The 13,804-nt window shown below is 35.0% G+C and overlaps 1 non-coding gene across 1 annotated transcript; it reads right to left on the minus strand.

Annotated features, from left to right (window-relative positions):
* Positions 1 to 826: 826 nt before the first annotated feature.
* On the minus strand, positions 827 to 934 carry LOC132168292 (small nucleolar RNA R71). Its single transcript, XR_009438810.1, has one exon. It is a non-coding gene; the product is annotated as a small nucleolar RNA R71 (small nucleolar RNA).
* Between the last annotated feature and the right edge of the window lie 12,870 nt (positions 935 to 13,804).

Consider the following 13,804-nt stretch of genomic DNA (forward strand, 5'->3'; position numbering starts at 1 on the left):
AGTTAAATAAATTTCCACAATAACTACTATGTTGACCTTGTGCACTTGCAAGTAAAACATCCAATTATTTGCCTATTAACTTAGGTAGGTAATTGTGACAACAAGTTTTTGACGATGTTGCCGGGATTGCGACAAATTTTGTTTAGAAATAATTTCCTTTAGTTATGTTATTCTGGTTTTCAATTTTCAATTTTGGTTTTTCCTTTAATTTATTTTTGTTTTAAATTTTTCTGTTTTTCTATTTTTCCCGCAGTTCTTGTTTTGCTTCTGGAGGTGCGCTCGAGTGCCTAACCAGGGCGATTGAGCTCACCAATGCGGTCGAGCACACCTTATGGTGCGATCGATCGCATATCCAGAGAGCAGCACAATTACTGCACTAATTACAGATCTGATTTATTTATTTTATTTTTATTTTGTTATTTAATTTTCTTTTTGTTTCATTCATGTTGAGAAACAATACACCTCCGGTGCGAAGACCTTTGAAAAGTTCATTCAGTCCCTTGATCCTCAACCAACCATCATGCATTAATTTTCAACCCATTGTGCAGAGCAGTTACGATTTATCTCTGTTGCTCAATATGAGTCCACACTATAAAGGCACACCTATAGAGAACCCATATTGGCATATTCAAGAATTCTGTGATCTCTGTAGGACTCAGAATGTTCAGGGTTTAACTCTAGAAGAAATTAGGTTAATCCTCTTTCCTTTTTCTTTAAAAGATAATGCTAAGAGATGGTACAATTCTTTGGCCGCAAATTCTATTCATACTTGGGATGAGATGGCCACAAAGTTCTTAAAGAAGTTTTTCTTAGCCCACAAGACAAGGCAATTGAGAAGGGAAATTCTGACTTTCCAATAAAAAGACGGAGACCCTTTCTTCGAGGCATGGGAACACTTTAAAGAACTACTTCTCAGATGCCCTCATCACAATATATCTCAAGACGACTAGGTACTGACATTCTATAAGGGTTTAAATGATCCTAACAAGAGTCTTGTAGATTTAGCTGGTGGTAGCATGTTGATAGAGAAAAGTAGCGAGGAAACCATGGAGCTCTTTGAGACATTGAGTGAGCACTTCTAGCAATTCCCATCTAAAGGGAGACAAGGATTCAAAGGAAAAGGCATAAATGAAGAGAGCACCAATGGTGGAAGTTAGGCTCAAATGGCTGCCATAGAGAAAAAGCTGGACATGCTCGTGAAAGCTATGACTAATCATAGCAATGCTCCTGTTCAACAAGTTACACAAGTCGAGGTATATGCCATATGTTCCCATATTGACCACACCACTAAGACTTGTCTCATGTTTTCAATTGCAGATCAGGAGACATCTCTCATCAATTGGTCTCAACATTATCATGAAGAGGAGCCATCTCCAATCGATTGGCCTCAACAATACCAAGAAGAAGAAAGTGCCAAAGTCAATCGGTGACCACTCCTTATGGAAAGTACATGAAAGATGAGTGCACTTATTATCTTGAGCAAACAACCACCACACCTGGGAATGAAGAAATTGTTGAGGAAATTTTTTGTGAGCCAAGTCTTTGGGACCCTTTGGGAGAGTGCTTTGTTGAATTTAGAGGTGACCTTGACCTCTACAAGCTACTTGAGTATGCTGAGACTTCTAATGAGCCAAATCTTGAGGATCCATTGAATGAGCGTTTTGATCAATTTGAGTTTGACTTGGATCTTGACAAGTTCCTCAGCTGAGATGTTTAGTGAGCCAAGTCTGGAGGATCCATTGGAAGAGCACTTTACTCAATATGAATTTCATCTGGACCTTGACATGATATGTGAGCAAGCTGAGGCCTTATTGGATTCCACACCTAAGAACAACAAGGTAGAAGAAGAGGATAAGCAAACTGAGGTTCTAGAGGAGCTACATCGGGAAAAGAAAGAGAGCACTGAGACTTCTTCAACATCAGCTCCTATTCCCGAATTACTAAGAATCCAAGAGAGAAGTCTGCTAGGGCTATGTGATAAGCAAATTGAGGACATCAAGATAGAGGACTTCCTTGAGTATTATCCAATTCATGATTCCCTCCCGGATGAGAAACTGTTGGAGAAAACTCAAAGTGGTCCTCCCCGATCTATAAACACTTGGAAGCATCTTGCAACATAAAAGATTCATTCCCTTTGGTGCAAGAGAAGAAAAGACTGGAGCTTCAAGTTTAAAGTGTCACAATCTGGCTGAAGACGTTAAACTTAGCACTCATGGGAGGTACTCCACAGCATATCTTTTTATTTTGTTTTTATTTTTTATTTTTTATTTTGTTTTTGTTTTCCTTTGTTACTTTAGTGTTTTGCAGGGACAAGTGTGCTTCAATTCAAATTTGGGGATGTGCTATGAGCCATACTATTCCAAACAATTCCATCTCCCGGGTAAATTTTTTCCATGTTATAGACACATTGGGGACAATGTGTAATTTTAGTTTGGGGGTATGGGAGACACTTGACACACACTTTGTCCTAGTTGTATTTTGTTTTTATTTTTATTGTTTATGAAAAAAAAAAAAAATTCCCAGATTTATTTTATTTTTGTTGTTTGTGAAAAGAAAAAAAAAAATTATGCATGTTCATGTTTGCTTTAAAATTTTGGTTGATCTTAAGAATTGTCATTTGATTTCATTGGTGAGCTTAAAATCTTGAGGACATGATCTGATAATTGAGTTTCTCAGTTTGGTTACTTGCATAGGACAGTTGAGAATTCACATGTTTGATCTAATTTTACACAAGCACATTAGCACACAATTTGTGGGGTATGACATGAAAGTCTGATGTGTATGTTTTTATGTCTTGGGTGAAACTGGATGATTTATTAGATGGATACTTTGGCATATAAATATATGTGTGTGTGATAAATAAAAAAAATAAAAAAAATATATAAATAAATGATCATTGATAAGCTTTTCACTGAGTAACTGGACTTCTTGCCTCAAAGCATTGAGTGTTCACATCAAAAGGTGAAAATTTTTTATTTGATTGATGTCATGGTTAGTTTGGTTTTGTAGCCTTTTTGACCCGAGTTAGTTGGTCCTTAGGGGTATCTCTACACCTAATGGCCTAAAACCATCTAGTTTGAGAGTCATTGACGTAACACTCACTACATGGGTCAATTAGAAAGCTTAAGGGAACCAAACATTGCACAACCTGACTAAATTTTTTTTTTAAAAAAAAAATAATAATAATAACAAAAAATAAAAGAAAAAAGAGAGAAACAAAGAAAAGAAATATGCCATTGTTGTTCATTCTAATTGGGATCTCAGTGAATTTTGAGATACGGAGACATTGCACATTGGAAAGATTTAGAAGCCTCATAATTTTGTGCTAGTTCATCTTACACTGTTTTCAAACTTGTGATGTTTTAACATGTCCTTTGTAAGTAATTGCACTTTGAGATTCCAATTCATTGTGAAGATGGGGTTCATCTTTTTAAGCTGTTAATGAATGAAAATCATGATCTTGAAGTGATGCTTTAACTTTTGGAATAACATGAACTGTGAATGATGTTTCTAGGTAACATTTCCAGAAACCCTCACGAGACTTTACTGGGAATTCCTAGGGGTTTAAAAGGCTTGTTGCATACGCTAAATGCAATCGTACATCCAACGACAGATGGATTTATCTTTTTGTTTTCTGTTTTTCATTTCGTTTTTAGTTTTGTGTTCATAAGGGACTAGCAGTATGTAAGTTTGGGGATGTGTTAAGTGCTAAAATTTTCATATTTTTAGCTCTTAACTTACATGTTTTAATCCTTTAGTTTTAGTTAATTCATGCCATTTTAGTTCCTTTTTGTGTTTTCCTTGTTTTTTGCAGGCTTTTGGAAGAAAATGAAGTAAATCTGGAAGATTTGGGCTCAAAGAGAGAAAATGGGAAAAGTTGGAGCCCTTGACAGTGCGATCAAGAGCAGGTTCCCTGCGATCAAGCGCACTACTAGATAAGACAAAGCATAAAGCGGCCATGTGCGATCGAGCGCACACTGGTTGCGATCGATCGCACCCATGCGCAGGTGACACATCAAGAGTGCGGCCAGATTGCTAGTATTTCCATTTTAGGATTTTCCAACTCCCACTTGTAATAGGAATAAAACCCTACGAATTTCCTAGGTTTACTAGTGTAACAAGGACTTCTAAAGCCCTATAAATAGACCAATAAAGAAGCTGGGAAAAGACACAACTGTGGGGAGAGGAATCGGAGGCTACCTTTCGGTTCTTTCTTTCTCTTTTCTCTTTTAGTTTTATTTTTATTATGTGTAACTAATTTATTTACTAGGGCTAGATTAAAGCCCTAGTTATGTTTAGTTGATATTCAATATTGGCGTCCTTGTGATGATCTTGTTGTGATTTTTAACTTGATTAATGCCTGCATTCATGAATTCCTCATATGTGTGTGCTTGATCAACATATGCATGTGGTATGGACTAGTTAGGTAAATCAATTTGGATGACCGAGTCCTGGGTTAAGTAACAAAAGATATCCACACTGGATTCTTGGGTTAATCAAGATGGGGAACCGGGAGTAGACACCCCTGCGCTAGGCCTCATGTGTTTGTCGATTCTCATAGTTTGATGCTTTCTTAAAGAATAACTTAGTAGACACCCATGCTAAATCCTTTAAGAAAGAAAAGAATTAGAGTAGACACGCATGCCTAATTCGTTGCTTAGGGAAATCAATAGCTTAAGGAGTAGACACCAATGCCCTTAAGTTGACAAATATTAGATATTCATAACATGATCAAAACATTGGCATATTGATATATTAGCTAAATATAATTAGTTGTGGATATCAAAGCCCTACGATTTTATCATTATCAACTCAATTCCAATCTTTGTTGTAGTTTACTTTTGGAATTAATTTTAAACAAATTTCAGCAATCCTCATGGGAATGACCCCGTACTTGCACCCTATACTACTATGTTGAGCTCGTGCACTTGCGGGTAAAACGTCCAATTATTTGCCTATTAATTTGGTTAGGTAATTGTGACAACATTGTTTTTGGTTCTTTCTTTCCCCCTTTTTTTTTTTTAGTTTTATTTTAATAATGTGTAACTAAACCTTTAGTAGGGCTAGATTAAAGCCCTAATTATGATTATTTAATATTTCAATATTGGCACGTTTGTGATAATTATATTGTGATGCTTAACTTGATTAATTCTTGTTTTATTGAATTCCTCATATGTGTGTGATTGACCATTATATGATGTGGTATATGATGAGAATACAAAATGTTAAAATTTTCTCCTTTAATGTTTAATCTTTTATACTTATTTGGTGCCTAAATGTACTCATTATTCTTTTATTTTGATTTAGGATGCAAATGGAGGCATTAAATGCAAAACAAAGCTAATTGGGCGGTTTTGGACAGTTTCGACATTGCTTTGTAATCTGGGCATAACTCTGTCATCCAAGCTCCGATTGAGATGGTTCAAGATGCTATGGAACACCAAGAAAAATCTCTACAACTTTCATGTTTTAATTTTTGAGAGATACTGAATGCATCAAGGTCGAAATCGGGCTTGGAGTTGCTGCATCTACACTGTTGACGTTCTGGAACATTCCTTAGCATACAAATCTAATACGTGGATCTGATGCGGTTTATTTGCGGAAGTTTTGATCTGGTGCACGAAAATTCCAGCTGCAAATACCACCTTCCTAGTTATATTAGTACTTTATTTCATTTTTAATATTTTCCTTGATTAGTCAGATTTGGACATTGTTATTTTAGGATAATATTTAGAATATTTTTTTAGGAAAATTTGTAGACTTCTAATATGGGACATAAACGTGTATAAAGAAGGGGTAATCATCAGACTAGAGAAGCATGTTCTCCCCTCTTCTCTAACTTCTCCTTTGAGTTTTAATCATGGCCTTGCGCGGCTAAACTTTCATAATTGGTCGAAGGAAACGGAAGCCTCAGAATCAATAAAACTGTGAGATCTAATTTGTTTTTATTATTCAATTTATGCTTTGAGTATTGGATGTTCTTATGTGCCGATTTTCATAATTGTCTCGTTTAATTACTAGGAGGCCTACTAGTTTATTATTCATTGCAATCTACTGCTCGGTTAGATATCAAATCCGTAATTGTTTGATCCCTCCAATTTGTGAAGCAACTAAGATTTAATGATTTGCTGTGTCAGAAATTATTAGATCTTAGGAAGAACGTTTGATGAAATTAAATGCAACCGCTTGTGCTTGTGTTGTTTACCTTCATCGATCTCTCTAATTCTTAAGGCTGCTACTAGATTAAACCCTTAGCGCTTGTCTTGGGTTGTTTAGTAGTTAAGGTTAATTAGGTCATTTGTTTTCTAATTAATTGCGACTAAGGAGAGATAGGAAAATAGTTCCAACGATGAATATGAATTGATATATATTTGCATCGATGATCAGTTGTAAAATTCCGATGGTGGATGTTGACTTAGACCAATGTTTGTTCCTTTGATTGATTTCAATATTTTAATTTGAATTGTTCCTTAGTTGTTCTTCTTAAAATTGTTTTCGTTATACTAAAACCCCCCCATCCTTCTTCACGTAGCATAAAACTAGGCTAAATACTCTCTGTGGGATCGACCCTTACTCGCACTACTACATGTATTTTTAGAAGTATAGGTTTTATTTTTGGGTGCCTGCGATAGCACACTAGTATAGATTAGTTATTTAAGTCAATTTGGATGATCGAGTCTTGGCCTTAATAGAGTAACAAAATAATCTCACCATGTGTTCTTGGGTTAATCAACATGGGGAACCGGGAGTAGACACCCATGTCTTCGGCCTCATGTGTTTGTTGATTTCCGCAGATTTATGCTTTCTTAAAAAACAACTTAGTAGACACCTATGCTAAATCCTTTAAGAAAGAAAAGAATTAAAGTAGACACCCATACCTAATTCATTGCCTAGGGAGATCAATAGCTTAAGGAATAGACATCCATACCCTTAGGTTGGCAAACATTAGGTATTCATAAAATGTTTAGAGCATTGGCATATTGTTATATTATTTGAGCATGATTAGTGGTGGATATCAAAGCCCTATCTTTTATTTATCTTTATTTCTTTTCAATATATCAATATCAATTTCATAACAAAGTTGATATTTTAATAAATTCTATGCGAAATCAACAATCACCATGGGAAAGATCTCGTACTTGCTACACTATACTACTGTTTTTATATTATGCACTTGCGAGTTAAAACATACCAATTATTGTTAAGTGCCAAAATATTCATATTTTAACCCTTAACTTACATTTGTTAATTCCTTAATTTTGATAAATTTATGTCATTTTAGTTCTTTTATGTGTTTTCTTTGTTTTTGTACGCCCTTGGAAGAAAAGGAAGCAATCTTGGAAGTTTCGGACTTAAAGAGTCATTTTGAGAAAAAATGAAGGTTCTGGTAGTGCGATCGAGTGCATTACAGGCAAAGACCATGAGCACAAGGCGTGCGCTCGTGCGCACCAAAGGAAGCCTTAATCGCACCTATGATCGAGCGCCAGCACGAAGGATTGATCGCATACCTCTGATCGATCGCACACGGGCTGCGATCGAGCGCACCCGTGCGTGAGGAGCAAGCCAGCCGCCAGCCTTGATTTCGAAAGTGTGATTTTTAGGGTTTTGTAGCTTTGTGCGAACTAGGGCTCAAACCCTACGATTTTTAGGGTTTCTAGATTATTCCTAAGGCTTATAAATAGATCCTTAAACCTCTAGAATACACACACAATTTCCAAGGAGAAGAATTGGAGCTCTTCAAGTTCAAGTTCAAGTTTCGGGTTTATTCTTTTCCTTTCTATTTTATTTTTATGAAGATGTTTAACATCAGACTCATGTGTAACTGATTTACTTAGTAGGGCTAGATTGAAGCCCTAGTTATGTTTAGTTAATATTCAATATTGGTGCCTTTGTGATAATCATGTTGTGATATTTAACTTGATTAATTCCTACTTTCATGAATTCCTCATATGTGTTTGCTTGATCAACATAAGCATGTGGCATGGACTAGTTAGTTAAATCACTTTGGATGACCGAGTCTTGGGTTTAATAAAAGTAACAAAAGAAATCCATGCCAGATTCTTGGGTTAATCAACATGGGGAACTAGGAATAGATACCCATGCCCTAGGCCTCATGTGTTTGTCGATTTCCACAAATTCATGCTTTCTTAAATAACAACTTCGTAGACACCCTTGCTAAATCCTATAAGAAAGAAAAGAATTAGAGTAGACACTCATGCCTAATTCGTTGCTTAGGAAAATCAATAGCTTAAGGAGTAAACACCCATACCCTTAGGTTAACAAACATTAAGTATGCATAACATGATCAAAGCATTGGCATATTGTTATATTATCTAAATATAATTAGTGGTGGATATCAAAGCCCTACCTTTTATTATTATCAAGTCAAAATCAATCTTTGTTTTGTTTTACTTAAGGAATTTATTTTAAGCAAAATTTAGCAATCCTCGTGGGAATGATCTCGTACTTGCATCATATACTACTATGTTGACCTTGTGCACTTGCGGGTAAAACGTACAATTATTTGCCTATTAATTTAGGTAGATATTTGCACAACAATTATTATCTATTAATTTAGGTGGTATTTGGCACAACAAGTTTTTTGTGCCGTTGCTGGGGATTGTTTGATTTTGTTTGAAATTTTTTTTCCCTTAGTTTATTTTTGTTTATTTATTTTTTTCTTTTCTTCTAGTCTTCCGCAATTCCTGTTCTGCCTCCAGAGGTGCGCTTGAGCGCCCATTCCAGGACGTTTGAGCGAACTAGCAAGTGCGATCGATCGTACATTTGGACAGCAGCGCCGAAACTGTTTTAATTATAGATCTGATTTTTTTCTTTTCGTTTCATGTAGGGTTATTCGAGTCTGCATCTTCATAAGTTTTATTTTTAATTTTGTTTTTATTCCCCTTTTAATTTTTAACTTCTTTTTGTTCTTTTATTTCTGTTTTCACACATGTGGGGAGGCATTCCAACACCCCATGGACCATGTTCATTTTGCCATGATCCTTATCACCATGTTAGAGAATGTCCTTCAATAAGACAAATTTCTAATGATTTTTTTGGGCATATGAACACATCGTTCTCGAGACCGGGGAACGACAGCTATTTTGATGATAATGTTTGTGGGTATCATTCCTAGAAAACCCTCACGAGACTTCACTTGTTCTCTTGGGAATGCCTAAGGGTTTAAAAGGCTTGTTGCATACGCTAAATGCAATCGTACATCCCATGAAAGATGGATTTATCCTTTTGTTTTTCAGTTTGTTTTCCGTTTTGTATTGCTAAGGGACTAGCAATATGTAAGTTTGGGGGTGTAATAAGCGCTGAATGTTGCACATTCAAGCCCCTTAACTCGTATATGTTAATTCATTTGCATTGTTATTTATTTGATTTTATATTGTTTTATTGTCTTCAGGTTTTAAATAAAGATGCAATTAATTCCATTGATTTTTGGCTTAAAAGCACACTTTTAGAAGACCTAGAAGATATGATTAAGCTTAACCAATCATAATAGAGGACCTATATGATGTGGTTAAGTTTAATCAAATAAACGAAATAATTAAATCGGAATTTCTCTAATTGGATTCAAATTTGGATTCTACATATGTCTCAGTATTTTGACCATAACGTTCTGCTCAAGTATTGGATTGAGATGAATCTAGAGGCAGTAGAAAGCTAACTCAAAATACTACAACTCATTGTGAAATAGAATTTTCCTAATTTGGAAGTTTGATATGCCAAAATCATTCAACATTAAAAGAACACAAATCTGGACGAATCCTAATCCGATTTTACTGTGATTGCTTCCTAATTTGACTAGGAGATTGAATTACGATTTTTCTGGCTTTCCTAGGGTTCTAGGACTTTTTTGCTCCCTATAAATAGGCCTCTAAACATTGATACACCGCTTCTAGAGCAAAAATTCACCAAATAATCATTGGAGCTTCAAGGAGTCATGAGAGGCTAAACCCCTTCATGGGGTGTTGATATAACCCTATCCAAGCACAATCGTTTGATTGTATTTAATTTCTAGGTTTTCAATTTATGCATGTTGATTGTATAACTATGAGAATTGCTATATATTGATGTAGTTCTTAAATATTAAATGCAATTGTTCTTAATTTCAAAATCAATATTTGTGAAATTCTTCTCTTGTCTTAGAAAGTCTTTTACTTTTATTGAACTCAAATCCTTCTTGTTTTCGGTGATTATGAGGATAATGGTTATACAATGGGTTTAATAGACATATGATCAATATGATTTGATAGGCCATGCCTAGGGAAGACGGATTGTACTACACCCTAGTTTAGTGTAATTTAGGTAGACAGTCCGTGCCAAATGAAGATGGGTTACACTTATTCATTGATTGTATGTATCATGTTATAGAATTTGATAATTCATACCTAGGGAAGATGGGTCGTACCACATCTCAGTGGTTGAGTGGACGATTCATGCCAAACGAAGATGGATTATAGTTATTCTTTAATAAGGTAGTTTCTTGTTTATTTATAACATGCATAGAATGAATTTCTCGATTAAATCTGATTAACCATTGTTGTGCGGATATAGGTGAAGTCAATACCCTACACTCTCTCTTATATTTAATTCTCTTTTAATTTCATGCACTTTAGTTACAACCCAAATCTATCATCTTTTTAATTAAGTTAATTTTGATCTTTCGAATTTGTTAACAAAATTCCTGCAGTCTTTGAGGTTCGACACCCTTAATATAGCCCTATCCTACAGGATTCGTCCTATTGCGAGTGGTTTATTATTATTGATATATTTTTGTATACAAAATGACCACATCAATAATAAAAATAATCACTCGCAATAAGACGAATTCCGTAGGATAGGGCTATATTGAGGGTGTTAAACCCCAAGGACTGTAGGGGTTTAGTTATCAAATTTATGAGAATTAACATTAACTTAATTAAGGGTTAAATACTAAATTAGTCCTTGGGGTTTTACAACTTTATTTTTTCCACTCTGGGGTTTCATTTTTATCACAGGAGATCCTTGTGGTTTTGATAATAGACCAAGTTAGTCCTCCGTCAGTTGACCGTTAGTTGACTTAACGAAATTCCACATGGATCAATCAAATATTGACACGTGGCACCTACTTAATTTTTTTTTTTTTAAAAAAAAAAATGTATTTTCTAAGGAAAAAAAATAAAAAATAAAAAGATTGGGGTGGCGAAGGCCACCCCAGCCACCCCAACAAATCTTTTTTCTTTTCTTTTTTTTTTTAGAAAATACATTTTTTTTTATTAAAAAAAAAAAATTAAGTACACGTGTCAAGATTTAATTGGTCCATGTGGAATTCCGTTAAGTCAACTAAAGGTCAACTGACGGAGGACTAACTTGGTCTATTATCAAAACCACAGAGACCTCCTGTGATAAAAATGAAAGCCCAGGGGAAAAAAAATAAAGTTGTGAAACCCCAGGGGGGTCTGAGGTATTTAACCCCTTAATGAAAGATGATTGATTTTGGTTGCGTAATTAAAGTGTATGAAATTAAAAGAGAATTAAATATAAGAGTGAGTGTAGGGTATTGACTTCACCTCTATCCACACAACAATGGCTAATTAGAATCAATCCAAGAAATTTATTCTATGCATGTTATAAAAAAACAAGCATCTATCTTATTAAAGAATAAGCACAATCTATCTTTGGTTGGCACGGATCGTCCATCTAACCACTAAGATGCGGTATGACCCGTCTTCCCTAGGTATAAATCATCTAATTCTTTAACAAGATACATACAATCAATGAATAAGTGTAACTCATCTTTAGTTAGCATGGACTGTCTACCTAAATTACATTAAACTAGGGTGTAGTACAATCCGTCTTCCCTAGGCATGGCGTATCAAATCCTATTGATCATATGTCAATTAAACCCATTGTATAACCATCATCCTTATAATCACAGAAAAAAAAGAATGATTTGAGCTCAATAAAAGTAAAAGACTTTCTAGGACAAGAGAAGAATTTCACAAATATTGATTTTCGAATTTAAGAACAATTGCATTTAATAATTAAGAACATAATCAAAAGGTAGCAATTCTCATAGTTATACAATCAACATATATAAACTGAAAATCTAGAAATTGAATATAATCAACCATTGTGCTTGGATAGGGTTACATCAACACTCCACAGAGGGGTTTAGCCACTCATCGTGGTGCTGGGATGGCCTCCTGCTATTGATTATCTCCTCTTCAACTTGTCAAGCCTCCAAGAAGATTTTTGTATCTAAAACTAAGCACACCTTTCTCTTAAAGTTTAAGGCCTATTTATAGGGAGCAAACAAGTCCTAGAAGCCCTAGGAAACCCATAAAAATCATAGTTCACTCTCCTAGTCAAATTAGGAAGCAATCCTAGTACAAATCAGAATAGGATTTGTCTAGATTTGCGTTCTTTTATTGCGGGATGATTTTGGCATAGCAAACATTCGAATTAGGAAAATCCTACTTCAGAATGATTTGTAGTACTTTGAGTTAGCTTTGCAATGCTACTAGAATCACCTCAATTCAATATTTGAGCAGAAAGTTATGTAACAAGCATTCCCTAGAGGATGAGTGAAGTCTCATGAGGGTTTTCCAGGAATGATACCCACAAACACTGTCATCATTATGTCATTCAAAAGAATAAAGCATCACAAAAATTAATGGTTCTCTTTCATTAGCAAGCTTAAAATTATAAGCTCCATCTTCAAAATTTCAAAGAATTCACAACTCAAATCACTTACCAATGGCAGATTGAGATACATCAAGTTTCAATTTGTGCAAAGTGAACTAACACACAATCGTGAGGCTTCAAAATAATTCCAATATAACTGAACCAACATCTCATAATTTATTAGATTTCTATCGGATGAAACAACCATGGCATACACTTTTTTTTTCTTTCTTTTTCTGCAACTTTGCAATGCTTAGCTCCCTTAAGCTTTCTAATTGACCCATATATCGAGTGTTAAGCCAATCACTCCCAAACCAAATAGTTTTGGGGCATTAGGTGTAAAGACAGCCCTAAGGACTTACTAACTCGAGTCAAAAAGACTACAAAACTAAGCTAGCCATTTTATTAACCAACCAAACTTCTCACTCGTTGACGCAAACACTCATTGCTTAATAAGGCAAGAGGTCCGGTTACTCAGTGAAAAATTCAACTTGATTTTTTATTTTTTATTTTTTTTTATTTTTATAATAACATGCCAAGGTTATTCATCCAATATGTCACCCAATAGACTTCAAGACATTAAAAACAAACATAATTGGTCTCAAATTTCATACCCCAAAAACATGTGCTAGTGTGCTCAAGATAAACTTAAATTGAAACAAGAAGCATCTCATGTTGCCAAAAGTAAGTAACAAGACTCAAAATTCCTAAGTCAAATGATCAAGTGTTCATGACTTTAAGCCTACTAATGAAATTCAAGCCAAAATCAAAGCTCAACCATATGCTTAAGAATAACAACAAAATTTGGACAGTGTTTTGTTTTTCCATACCCCGAAACTTGAATCATACATTGTCCCCAATGTATATATAGAACTGAAAAACCAGAGTAAGAAGATAGGAGTACCTGAATGAGCAGATGTGGGTATATCATACCCCCAACCAAATAGAGTGATACCCCAACCAAATACCAATCAAGCGCACACATTGTTGTAAAAATATAATCAAAGAATGAAACAACAATGGATAAAGTAACCTGGATGGAGATCATGTACCCTGGTGGAGTGAGGAGTCGAGCACACAGGGCTTGCGCTTAATCCTATGAGGTATTTCTCAAATTTAAGTCCGA

This window comes from Corylus avellana, chromosome ca1 (genome assembly GCF_901000735.1).
Source record: "Corylus avellana chromosome ca1, CavTom2PMs-1.0".
Taxonomy (NCBI): Eukaryota; Viridiplantae; Streptophyta; class Magnoliopsida; order Fagales; family Betulaceae; genus Corylus; species Corylus avellana.